The sequence below is a fragment of the Trachurus japonicus genome, chromosome 4 (assembly GCF_045865225.1).
Source record: "Trachurus japonicus isolate A0001 chromosome 4, Traja_1.0".
NCBI classification, from domain to species: Eukaryota; Metazoa; Chordata; class Actinopteri; order Carangiformes; family Carangidae; genus Trachurus; species Trachurus japonicus.
Window position 1 is genome coordinate 29,837,638 of NC_140910.1, and position 13,629 is coordinate 29,851,266.

Genomic DNA, 13,629 nt, shown 5'->3' on the forward strand with positions numbered 1-13,629 from the left:
TTATTACAGCTCTGTTTTGTGGCCATTGAACAGCTTTAACAGGGGTAGCTGGAAGTTCAGCGCCTAACCTAAGGGCACTGACAGCAGTTGATGTTTTTCGAACCCGTCCAGGGATTTCTACGAGTAACTTTTCCTTTTTTCATTTTTTTTCTGTACTGTGCGAGTTTACTTCTCTAAAAGCCGACAGGAAAAATACAGTTTGCATTTCTAGTTATGACTCTAAACATTACTTAAGCTCTCCTCCGACCCTGCGGCGCTCGTGGCATCGCGCAAATGGATCGTCGTCTCACACACATTATCAGTGAGATTTGCTACTGTGATCTGTGTTTACTGAGGGGTAGACAAAGCAGCTTACCTTCCCCTCCCCTCCCTCTACCGGAGGTGTTATCAATCCCACTGAATTAGCGACCACACTGTTAAGCATCGGAGCTGCCATACCATGATGAATATCTTGAATGAAAACACTGATTACTATCACCGCATTACTGTTGCTGTTGTTGTTGTTTCCAGCTGAAAACAAGGTTATCTCACCTTTTCTATTTTCTGCCTGTGGCATCAACTTGATTCCTCCTCTCATCAGCGTCATCATTAACCCTCCATTTGGCCATCACACAAAGTGCTGATTATGGTGTAATAACTACAACAGGCGCGTGCTGTGTGTTGTGCGTGCACTTGGGAGCTGGTTATGATATTACAGGAAGTTTCACACAGATTGAGACATTAAGAAGAGTCTCATTAAGTCTCCTCCTTGCACCTGTAACAAGCGTTGGGTTTGTTTTGTTCATCCATCCATCAGCTGCAGCTCTTATCTTTTTCTGAAACCCGGCTGACACCGGGCGAGAGGCCAACTCACACTGACAAACATTCACATCTACAGGCGATTTAGAGTCCAATTAAACTGACTTTTAATTTTTAATTCAACACGGACAAAAGCAATTTAACATATAATTCCAATGAAACTGATGTGTTGCACAGAGGATTTAGACTTATTACTGATTTTCAGCTCTTGTCCCTTGATGGGCTTCTTTTTTTTTTTACATGTACAGTGTAATTAAAACAATTTTCATTTGCCAATATTACACAACCAGGATATTAAAGCAGAGTAAAAAACACTATTGAAATGGCACGACTAAGAAGAGATGATGACAAGAAACGGAGCGAAAATAAAACAAAACAAGCAGAAACACAGTCAAACAAAACAAGATCCAATACCCAAGAAACAGAAGCAGCTTTATATTTGATTGTAGTTTTAAAGCTGCATACAGTAACACAGCCCAAGGGCTCAAACCCTGAACCTCCTCACTGTCAGCCACTAACCACTGTACCGCTGTACCACTCTATTCTCATTCTAAAGGATTAAATAATAACGACTTCTGCTCGACTTGCCGCTGAATTTTGCTTTTGTAACCAGACAAAGTGTCGTATCGTCTCTCTGAAGACTTTAAAAGTTCCTTTTTTTTTCTTTTCTTTTTTTTTTTTTCTGTTCACAAATCTTTTGTCCTGGCTTTGCACTGATAAGCATATACCATAATAAACAGGCTATGATACCGCTGGCACCGGCTTCTATTCTAAAAACTGAATCTGTAGTGCAGCAGTATAGATAGAAGGTAACACCAAGATAGCTTGAGGTAATCTGTATGAAGTATGAGGTATATTCACCCCCCTCCCACCCCCACTACCCCTCCCTGCACCAAATAATCCGAGCTGTTTTAAATATAGAGTAGATAACTGCTGGCCTGATGGTATTCTGGGGGAAATGATAGACGGTGAAATGAAGCCAAAATGAATGGGCTCTTAGTTGAACAGACCTAAATTCATTTCACAGGCCCAGTGGAATGAACTTATCTGAATCAACTGTCCTCCGTGGCTGCCGGAGGGATATTGGAGACGGCTAAGGTCACATTATAAGGGGGGGGGGGGGGGGTGGGAAGGAGAGTAAGGGTGTTCAGATTGTGTATATGTGTGTGTTGCTGTGGAGGAACTGCCTTTAAGAGTTCACAGCCAGAGTGACAGTCACCCAGTGTGCCGCCACAGCAAGATGTCCAAAAGATGGAGAGAGGAGAAAAACAACCACGTCCTGTTGCGTAACATACGAAAAGCCGTGTTTGCCTAAAAACGTAAAAAAATCAAACAAGGACCCGTCCCATGAAAAAAAAAAAAAAAAAGGTTACATCTCTGATTCAGTGATGAGTCACGCCTGATGTGGACGTGAAGTCCCTGTCTGAGCCGAACGCTGGCATTAGAAAATGAGGAATGACAGCGAAAAAGGCCAAACATTCCACGTGACGAGGCCCCTCTTCCTTCCTTCCTGCCGGAGAGACATTTCCTGCGCCTTGTCCAGACAGTCACAGAGCTGAAATGGATGTGATGCTCTCTCTCCAGACACTCCCAGGTCCTCTAATGAGACTGTGCTTAAGGTGTAAATTAGTTACACAGCCTAGTCGCTCATCATCACACGCTGGAGCAGCAAATCCACTGGGTTGCTCCGCTTCCAACAGACATGATGGAGATCCATTTCATGAACATCACTCATTAATATGCTAATGGAAGTCATTAATGGTTGATAGCAAAATTAATGGAATTACAGTACTTAGCGGGTCATGGCCAAGAAGAAAGGGACACTGTATACCCGACAGATTCATTTCCAGAAAAAGAAAGAAAAAAGGAAAAAGTAGTTCGGCTGAAAATGTTAAGTGTTATGAAAACACAATCACTTTAAAGTGGCTGGTAATTATTATGTTTTGTGGAGTACCTTTGGTAATGCTGCTAACATAAATACACTTATCACCTGCGGAGTAGTTTTTAATTTAAGGTAAAGGTTGGAGGCTCCAAACAAACAGTGTGGTGGTGATTCAGCACCACGGACAGCGACCATCCATAAGCTTATCAGCAACAGCAAACAGCCAACAGAGGGTGGAGGGGCTGTAATGTGAATGATGAATGGACCGCAAAAGGAAGCAGCATGCACTTGTTTTCTTTTTCTAATAGCTACACCCTATACAGACGGATGAATAAACAGTTACATTAATGACATTTCTCAAACAAGTCGTCACGTATGGACATGATCAGAGCTGACAGTTGATGGGAATACGTACTGTATGTCACACCCACTGTGTCACTACGAATTGTGGCGCAAAAAAAAAAAAAGTAAAAAGAAGAAATCTCTGCTGGGAGTGTGACATAAATCAAGTTCAGAACCACGGACAGCTCCAGCACAGCACACAGCATACTAAATGGACACTAAAATACACGAGAACTGGGTTAATTAGCAGCACACTGAGGCTGCCGAGCCTTTAGTATTCCTACTGTCGACTGTTCTCACACTCTTTCTCTCTCTTTGCTGCTGTTTCTAGGTAGATTTAGTTTATTTTTATTTTTTAATTTCAAGTAAAATCCTGTCTTGACAGATGAGATGGCCCCACTGACCCCACCTACACCTTCAGTGTTTCACTAGCATCTCAGAATATGATCATTTCCTCCTTACTAACTATTTACACTACTTCACTTTTGGCCGTCACAGGGTTAAAGGGATAGTTCAACATTTTGGCAAATTAGACCATTGCCATAATCGCTACAGTCATACAGTAGCAGCAGGTTCGTTACCTTTATTTGTCAGTGCAAGCTATTTTTAGAACGGCGGAGCTGCTCAGAGCTACGCTACGGAGGCTCATGGGATTTCTTGTTTTCCCTCATAAAACTCATCAAATACACAATCCAACAACTCCAAAACGCTCTAGTAGGCAGGTTGTGACCTGCACATTTATCACGCTATGAGGTAATAACAGAACGTTACCAGACAGAGTTGTTTTTCATCAAGCAGTCTCTGTATTTACCTCGAAAACAACTCCGTCTCATAACGTTCTGTTGTTATCTCAAAGCGTGGTGAATGTGCAGGTCACAACTTGTCCACCAGAGCGTTTTGGAGTTGTTGGATTGTGTATTTGATGAGTTTGATGAGGGAAACCAAGAAATCCCATTAGCCTCCTTAGCCTAGCTCTGAGCAGCTCTGCTCCACCGTTCTAAAAATAGCTTGCATCAACAATTAAAGGTAAATAACCTACTGTTATGACTATAGTGATTATGGCAATGGGCCAATTTGCCAAAATGTTGAACTTTCCCTTTAACACCTACCTAACCAGGTGCGTGGCCAACGTCACTGACGGGCCCTATTTGTATTTCAGGTGAATTTCAGACTAAAAAAGACTCACCCCTTCCCACCCCCTCTCCTCACTGCATATTAATTATCCCTTGCAGAGCACTAAGAACCAATAAATGACAACCGAATCTCCTCTTCCTGACTGATTCACATCCTCCATCCTCCGTCCCACACACACACAGACACAAACACACACACATTTTTTGATCAATGCAATCTGAAATGAAATCAGGTGTCTGGGCATATAGTTTAAACAGTGGCTGATCCCTGTAGCTATAATGTGTGCTGTCATAGTCATTATGAAAACGCCAGCATCTATCATCTGTTCTCTCACTCTGTGGCTACGCTCTCTGCAGCACAGTGAGGGGTTTTTCTTTTTTTCCTTCATCTTCCTCATCTTCATCTTCTTTTTTCTTTTAAGCAGAGCTGCCTTTTGCACACTTGCTACTTAATGACTCATGGTTCATGCATAGACATGCTCAACAAGACAAAACCAAGGAGGATTAGGCATTATGCTGATAGCAAACTAATGTGACACCTCAGACAGATAAGGACTTAAACGCTGACGTCCTCTCTGGGACCCTTTTTTTTCTTTTTAGACCAGTCATGGGGAATATTCAATTACTTCCTCTGTCCAAGCCTTTATGAATAACTGATTAAAGGAGCCATATTAGAGCATAAAGTTAATGACAAGAGTGTCATTTCGCTTCTTTTGTTTCAATCGAGGATACATAGAGAGAGAAAGGAGAAAAGCTATTAACCAAAAAGAAAAGAAAAACGCTTGTTATCATTCTCGCCACGTCGCCTACCTTAGTCTACCCTCCTTTGGCAGCTATTACAGAGGGCTACTTGTGTCTTAAACATGTGACTAAGTGAGAGAGAAAGAGAGGGAGAGAGAGAGAGTAGGGGAGTAGGGGGCACAGGGGGGGGGGGAGCTGAGGCGTCCATGCCTGTTATCTGCCAGCCGGGCGCCTTCCTGCCTTCCTGCCTCTCTGTCTCTACAGCTCCTGCTCGGCTCCAGCTCGGCTCCTCCACATAGCGACGCGGGAGTAGGCGGGTCAAGTGAGGAGAGAGAAAATATAGGGTGGGATTCATAACGGGGATATTTAACCATCTTCTTCCGTGGAGCGTGTGTCCCGACAGCAGCAGCATCAGCATCCCGCATTCCGTCGCATCTCGTCCGTCCGCGCCGTCGCCTGGACCCCCCACCACCACCACCACCACCACCACCAACTCCCCCTCCTCACTGCTTTCCTGGCTGAAACAAATGCGCAAACCCGTCTCTCTCTTTCTCTTTCTCTCCCCCTCTTTTCTTTCCCTTCTTAATCTTCTAATCGACAGCCCCTTTGCGCTCCTTGAGTCTCTCTCCTCCTTCCTCCCTCCCTCCTTCCTCCTCCTCCTCCTCCAACACTCGTCTCTCCTCTTGACTACATCTCCTGCTGGATGATTTCATTTTGTAAAGTCATTATCCCCAGAAAAGGTCAAAGCCTCTGCTTCGAAGAACGCTGAATTACATTGGGATAACAGAGATTTCACCCCCCCCCCCCTCCTTTGCTCTCTTTCTCTCTCTATCCTCTCCCTCTCTCTCTCTCAAAGTTTGTCACTGGTGTAGAACCGTGCGACGGATTTGTCCGGAGCAGCCTTTTCCTCTCTGCACTTTCTCCCCCTCTTTTTCGGATCCCTGAGTGGCTTCTGTTTTTTTTTTGCTTTTTTCTTCTTTTTTCGTTTTATTTTTTTGTGACTGTTGTTTTTTCCCCCCCATCGCGGAGTTATACTGTTGAACCTTTAACAAACTGTGACATGAGTTCCTCTACAATTTGGGCAGCTGAGAGCCTCCGAGATTCAGCAGCAGAATGGGAAATACTGAGTTAAACTTTGTCTGCACTTCCAAACCGCGGTGAGTTCTTGTTAATTGTGCATTGATTTTCATTTATTTATTTATTTATTTTATCTCCCCCTCCTACCGTATGTACTAGACATTCCCTTAAACGTGCACCCAACCTACCTGTGGAGGTATATTGTCTTTTTTTCTGTCTCTGTGTGTGTGTGTGTGTGTGTGTGTGTACCTGACCTGGATAGGACTGTAAAATGTGCTGTGCTGTGACATGTGTGAAATGTTACTCAAGGCTTGATCACAATCCCTTACACACATAGGCTATACACACACACACACACACACACACACACACACACACACACACATGCATGCATACAAACTGCTGCCTTCAGGAACCCATACACAATATTGCTTTTCATGCCTTGTCAGTATATATAAATGAGCACAATCATACTCATCTCTTTCCCCTCCTTTTCCCCCCCTCCGCCTGCCTCCTCACTCACCCCCCCCCCCCCACACACACACACACTTACCCACACTGCCACCCCCTTTATCTGCTTTTCCCAACAAACATCTGTAATCTATATTCCTTAGGGTGTATTGGAATTCGCGCCTGTAGAGGATCAGATCTCTGACATTGATGTGTGCACACAAGTGTACGCACGGTCTGCCAAGCACCAGCGAGGCAGAAAAAAGCCAGCTCGCTCTCAGCCTGGGAGAGAGAAAATAAAGATTAAATAAATAAATAAAAGAGGGGGGAAAAAGAGAGAGAGAGAGAGAGAGAGAAAAGTCCCACTGATTTCATAATTATACATTTCACCCTTAAGCGTCACCCTCAAAGAAGGCACATGAGTCAGGGCAGCCTGATGGGATCCTCAGTGGAGGCTCTGATAATGAGCCAAATGCCCTCGAAGAAAACAAATAACATTTTAAATGCAATCATACTGGCCCAAGGGCAGTGCTGGCAAAGGTGCTATTTGTAGTATTTTAATTTTAACTCCTTATTAAACCAGTGTCTTTAGAGTACAAAAAGAAATAACACTCACACTCTCCAGTGGTAGGAAGGTAGTTTTGTAGCCAAGCTTTATGGTGGAGCAAACAGTGAATCACTGCTGTAATTCTCATTGCCACTTGCCAGTGTTATAGGCAGAAGTGCCAAAGCCTCAGACTGTTTATAGGGCCACAACAGGGCCACTGTTCAGCAGCGTCCTCATCTATCCTGGGAGACTGGTGAACCCAAGCGTGTCCGGGGCCTGAAAGGCACACTGTCTCCTCCTATGAAAAGAGAGATTTCTCTCCTCGTAGTGGTCACCTGCCCCACCAAAAGAAAAAAAAGAAGAAGACTACAAGTTAAAGGCTGGACTCTGATTCCAGATTCTACATTTTCCCATCGTTGGGATGTCCGGTAAAGGGTTAAAGGTCTAATTCTCCATGTGCTGTTTAGTCGGGTGGTGGTGATGGACGTCTACTTGAGCAGAGAGACAAATTGAGCTTGAAAACTCTTTTTTTTTTTACATGGAGACTGTGACCGAACAGGGAGCCATCTTCGGGGCCTGCAGACCGAAGCCAGCAGGAGGAATTACATGTCTGAGAGAGGGAAGGCTGCCTTGTTCATACAGTTTAGCGCTGAGTGGCTGATGGGACCGGATGAGCCATCAATTCGTAGGTGTGACGGCTGAGAAGAGAACAGGAGACGACGAGGGAGGAAACAACCTCCTCCTCCTCCTCTTCTTTCTCCAACAACGACAACGACAGTCACTGTAAACACACCACGAGGGGATGAGAACGACTCTGTGGAGTAAATACAGTTCCAGTGCTGTGCAAAAATGGCTCTTTGTCATATAGTTTGAGTAGATGGGTGAGGGGGAACGCTAACAAGTGTGGGGCTTAATGAATGAGAATGAGGGCCCTGGGTGTGTGAAATGCCACTGCAGCATATTAGATCATGACTGGGAGTTGGAGGAGGAAAGAAGAAGGTGGAAAAGAAGAAGAAGAGGAGGAGAACAATTGGCTGTGCCCTTTTCTTTTTTTGGTGGTATTTCGGGGTCAAGTTTTTGCCAGGTTCTGCTCAATATCCACAGCCCATTATTTTATGGTGGTGAGCAAACGGACAAGTTTGACTTCAGTGTAAATTGCTGGAGAAGAGCAGCTGGAAGGGAAAGTAGGGGAGTGGGGGGTGGGAGAGATGAGAGGATGAGAATAAAAGCAAAAATGGAGACAATCATAAAAAAGAGAGAAAAAAAAGTCTCATTGAGGGATTTGTGAGTGACTGTGGCGTTCAAACAGAATCTCTCAGATTAGGACGGACTGGGGCATAAAACTGAAATCTCTCTCTCTCTCTCTCTCTCTGAGGCGACTGGTAATTGAATGTTGAGTGTGAACATATTAAGTGAAAAGCTCATGTTCACTGTGACGGACGCGCGGTCGCTCTGACAGCAGGTTTTACAGTCGGTCGGTCACATGTGGTCGTGGTAATGGACTCATTTTCACCTTGTTGTTTGTTATTAAGGCTCAAACCGTGTCTGAGCCCGTCACCATGCAGCGTCCATGCAACCAGGCAAACTCACCTCATGTGACTTCAAACTCATTGTTGCATCAGGACCAGTTGTGTTGTTATGATAAATCATAGGTAGAAGCTGCATTCGGGAGGACATTGAAGGCAGCAGCTAAGCTAAGTATATTAGCCTGAGGGTCTGTGTCAACTAGCTCAGCCATAGGCTACAGTGTCATGCAATGGTTTGGGCGCCCCTGGTCAAAATGTCAGTGTAATGTGAACAGTTAAGTGGAAGTTGAAATGATCTCCAATAGGCATAAAGTTACAGATAACACATTCCTTTTACATTTTAAACAATATTATTTTTATTGTCATCTTTTTCATTTTCAAAATGACGGAAAAGGAAAAGGTTTGGCCCCCTGCATGGTTAGTAGCTAGTAGCCCCCCCATTGGAAACTATAAATATCTTATCTGATACCTTGGTCAAAGTTATCTGATAGCTCAAGTCTCCTGGGTTTCCCATTCTTTTGCAGGCTGCTGCTTTGTTTCCCCTTTTCACTCTAGAATCATAGAAAACAACAATAATCACTTATATTGCTTAAAATATTGCAAACGAGTGTTTCATGTTTAACTTTATGCCTTTTGGAGATCATTTCATCTTGCGTGTGCTTAACTGTTCACATTAACAGACATTTTGACCAGGGGTGCCCAAACCTTTGCACAACACTGTAGTATATCCACTTGTTTCCATCAGTCTATAACTATGGCAGAGCAGCACGCTGTTGATGTTGGTGGTCGCCTGGGTTTGATCCCCGATCGTGGGGCCTTTCTGGGTGGAGTTTACATGTTCTCCCACAGTCCAAAAACATGGATACTACGATGATTGACCACTCTAGATTACCCATAGTGCATGAATGATGTTGTTTGTCTTTCTACCTACCTGTCCATGTGAACCCTCCCTGCACCTACTGTATGTTAGCTGGGATTGGCTCCAGCCGGATAAGTGGTGTATGGGTGGATGGGTGGATGGGTGGATGGATGGATGGATGGATGGATGGATGGATGGATGGATGGATGGATGGATGGATGGATGGATCTATGGAAGGTGTGTTTTATGACTTTGAGCAGGTTATGGATTTTATAGAAGTAGCATTTTATTCTACGTGTCATCAGTATTTTTCAGATGAGAAAGGTCAGACTAAAAGTTGCACTAGAATTTCTCACAACATTAACGCACAAAAGTGATTATTTCCTCAGTGTAGTGGATCTAGTTGTTGTGTTAGAGGCCTTTACACATAACAACGCGTTTATTAAACCCCTTACAAATTTAGCCTTTCACGCCCACTCAGTGTTTTCCAGTGGACAGTCGGCTTTAGAGAGGAAAGGGGCGGCCAGTGGGCTGTTTGTCTGTCCAATCAGAAGTTACTGTAAACACAGCACAGGTATTTCCTACCCCTCCATTGTCTATAACCACCTCCAGCCTGGATTGTAAAGGTTTGTAATTTTGACCTCAGACTTCAAGAGAAGACACTGCTGTGATGTGAGTGATATTAAAAACAAGACTTCCTCTTCTCTCCCAGGATGTTGTGTTTTCTATATATTTTTTTGCCAAGAACAAGAGAGATATAGAAAAAAAAAGGAAAGAGAAAAACATTTCAAGGTTTCGGCTTTTTTTTTTCTTTGAAAAACATCAGCATCCTTCCCATCTCCTGAACTGAACACGACATAGTACTGTACAATAAGTTACAGGCAATATGAGGTTAGTGGACAGCACTGTTATTCAAGTTGACCTTCAATTAGAGGAGCATGCTTTACATTCACATAAGCATCTCTATGGTGAAAGCAGATAACAACCAATTTGTTCCTTTTTAGGGAAAATTGTAAAAGAGCCGACGACACAAACAGGAGTCAGAGAGGAAAACAGTCCATTTAATTTAAGAGCAACCTTTGTCCCTGTTTGTACAAGGCCACCAGCAGAGGAGGCCTATTTGTGTTGCACTGTGATTTATAGAAGCCCCGCTCCTCTGTATGTTCTCGGCCACTCGGTGATATGCAGCCGTATAAAACATCCAAGTGAGAAGTTTACAGTCTGGGAAGCAAATCATTAAGGTGACTTCTTCCCTGTTTGCTTTCAGCTTCAAAATGATTCACATCAGCTTTGCACATGGACCCACACACACTGTCACACTGTCACACACAGCTTGAAGTGGCTAAGAACCCAAATGTGAACACACGTACATGCACACACAGGCGGACAGTGATTGAGACCACCAGTGGAGCAACTGATTGAATCAGCCTAAATAATTAACGCTCTATTTTCACTAACGACACTAAGCACAAACACTGTATACAGTCTGACAACTACCCACACACATACACACACACACACACTGTCTGTACTAACATAATTATACTGACAGTCAACACTCAAAAACCAAGGTTTATTTCTGAACCAAAAGGAGACGCAACTATTTTGGATCTTTTTTTATTTATTTATATATTTCCTCTCTGCATAATGATGTGAGTTTTTGATGGCGCCGTGTGAGGTGACCAGGCTTATTGGTATCCATAATGAATTGTTGCTGTAATAAAAGAGCGAGGGTTTGCTGTGTTTGTTATCAGTTTATTGCTGCCTTCAGCCAAATTTCCATCTCTCGCTTTTGAGGGAGGTGGGGTGGGGGTTGGGGGTGTTGGAGGGGGGGGTGAAAGGATTTGTTGGCGTGATCCATTTCCGTGCCGGCCTAGAAGATGTCTGCTTTTGGAGTTACCCTCGCTTTAATAAGCGACTTGTCTTGTTTTCTAACAGCGGTAGAAAGATTAAATTGGATTTTTTTTTTTTTTTTTTACAAAGACTCAGATTCAGATGTGACGTGCGCTGATGCTCCTTTAAATAGAACAATGTACTGAGCTGCTGTAAAGTCCCACAGTGCATTTGTTGCAATAACACTGGCTGGTTTATTGGTTTATCTGCGATCGCGCTCCCCTGTGGATCGGCCCGCTTTCATCTCACATGGAGAACACAGTCATTTTGGACCGGTTGGGTTTCTTTCTCTGTCTAACCAGTGGCAAAAAACAAACGGCAAACATTTTAGCACGTAACTCACAACCATGTTGAATGTTCAGTTTGGAGTCCTGGGGCCTGTAAACGTCTCAGAATACACATTGGACGTAGTTTGATTAGTTTGACTTCTCCTATCATGGACACATGTTTCATAAAAGTTGCTACAGAAAGTGACGCTCAGGCACAGAAAGCTCCAGCTGTGATTAAATACGAATTAAATACAGTGGATTTCAAAGTTTCTATTTAGTTTTATAACAACTGTGCAAAGGACTTCCACCGATCTGAATAAACAGCCTGAGCCTCTGTAAGGACCTGACATACCAGCAGGGACATATGACCGTGTCCACCAACAATAGTGTGCTGGACTTTTGTCGCCATGGTTACAATGATGAACAGTCATGGGTTAGTTTAGTTTCAGAAAAGGTTTGTAGTTTGGGTTGAAATAAATACTTTCCCTAACTTTAGACAGTCGTTGGCTGCGTTTTCATCACAGGTTTTTGCAAAATAAAAGCCATATTTCTGAAATAAAAAAAGTACAGTTGCTATTTACAGATGTTTCAATTGAAAGGTGTTTTTTTTGCAGATGAGCCATAACTCTTGCGATATCCTTTTTTTTAAAATTCTCGTCCCGCAAGACTTTCCATGGTGATGGGATAGCTGCCGCTTCAGCTGTTGCTGTTATTATTTTTAACAGAAGACGAAGGCAGTGCTTGATGCTCAAATGTGTGGCACTGGCAGCGGCCAGAGGATTGTGAACGATTGTGAACGAGGATTTCACAGATGAACTATCTTGGATACAAAATTTCAGGATGACCCGGGTTTAATCAGCTGTGTGATGTTCTCGAACCAAAAGTGTTTTCATAACACTTTTGCGATACAGTTTATTATCAATACGTCTGAAAAACCACCTCATGAGAGGGTTAAAATGTGTTAGCGATATATGAGAGGTTTTTTGAAATGTAATTAATTGCGATTTTTAGTTTTACCCATTTCCAGGGGTAATGGAAATGCACCTATTGTTGCCGTGTTGGGAATCAAACCCTGCTCTCTTGTGTCATATCTCTGTGTTTTGACCCATCCATCCATCCATCCATCCACCTCAACTTCCTCTGTTTTTACTTTTGGCTCCCGTCCTAATAACTGTGAACCCAAGAGGTCGGCTGACAACAAAGTTAAACTCTGGGTCATAATAACCTGTTGCGTCACTAATCGGAGAATAATCATCTTTTTCGTTATCAATTACGTGGCAAAAGGGTTGTCCACTAACCAGAAGGTCGGTGGTTTGATTCCTGGCTCCTCTAGTCCGCATGTAGAAGTGTCCTTGGGCAAAACACCCTAGAATGTGTGTATGAAAGGACGAATGCAACCAACAGTGTAAAGCTTTGAGTGGTCCTACAGAATAGAAAAGTCCATTTACCATTTAATGTGTTTTCATATTTGCTCAATAACTTTACTGTCATCTCTGTGTCATCACCATATTCAGGACATTGTGGCAGAGGAGGAGCCACTTCAGTACCAAGCTCTTCATACATCTGCAATTAATATGATTGTAAAAAGGACAAGAACAGTTAAACAATCATCTGTTGGTTTTATTTTGCGTGATAATAACACAAACAGCAGTGTGTGTTTGTGTGAACAGAGAGGAGAGGTTGAGAAAGCTGCAGGCTGCACTTTGCTTTTTCCTCTTAAATTAGCTCTAAATATGCCTCCATATACAGGACCGTAGAGGCAGACCATGTAAATAACAAATGTAAATACGTTTTTTTTTTTTTTGGTGACTTCACTAAAACTCATTTACATACAAAGAGGATTATAAGAGATAAAGAATATTGCAGCTAAAATGCAAAGCATTGCACTTGAAGCCCTTACTTTGCAGCGATAAAACGGCAAAGAGTTATTTAAAAGTTAATGTGCAGAAAATTGTGATTCATCCTGTCCACTTCTTTCAATCTGAATGTGGAGCTGGAGACCAACGTGCTGGATGTTTGTTTTATTTTATTTTTTTATTCTTTTGGTCAGCGAGGGCAAGTTCTGTTTGTTTGTGAACCCACAACATCTCCAGGAGGCTCTAAAGTAAATTT

At 43.0% G+C, this 13,629-nt stretch overlaps 1 protein-coding gene across 1 annotated transcript in view; it reads left to right on the forward strand.

The window, feature by feature from the left end:
* Window positions 1-5,758: 5,758 nt before the first annotated feature.
* The window catches only part of brinp3a.2 (bone morphogenetic protein/retinoic acid inducible neural-specific 3a, tandem duplicate 2), a 66,220-nt gene continuing 58,349 nt past the window's right edge, over window positions 5,759-13,629 (forward strand). Inside the window, exon 1 of the mRNA XM_085775156.1 lies at window positions 5,759-6,053. The gene's annotated coding sequence lies outside the window, so the exon portion shown is untranslated. The remainder of the gene's footprint in view (window positions 6,054-13,629) is intronic.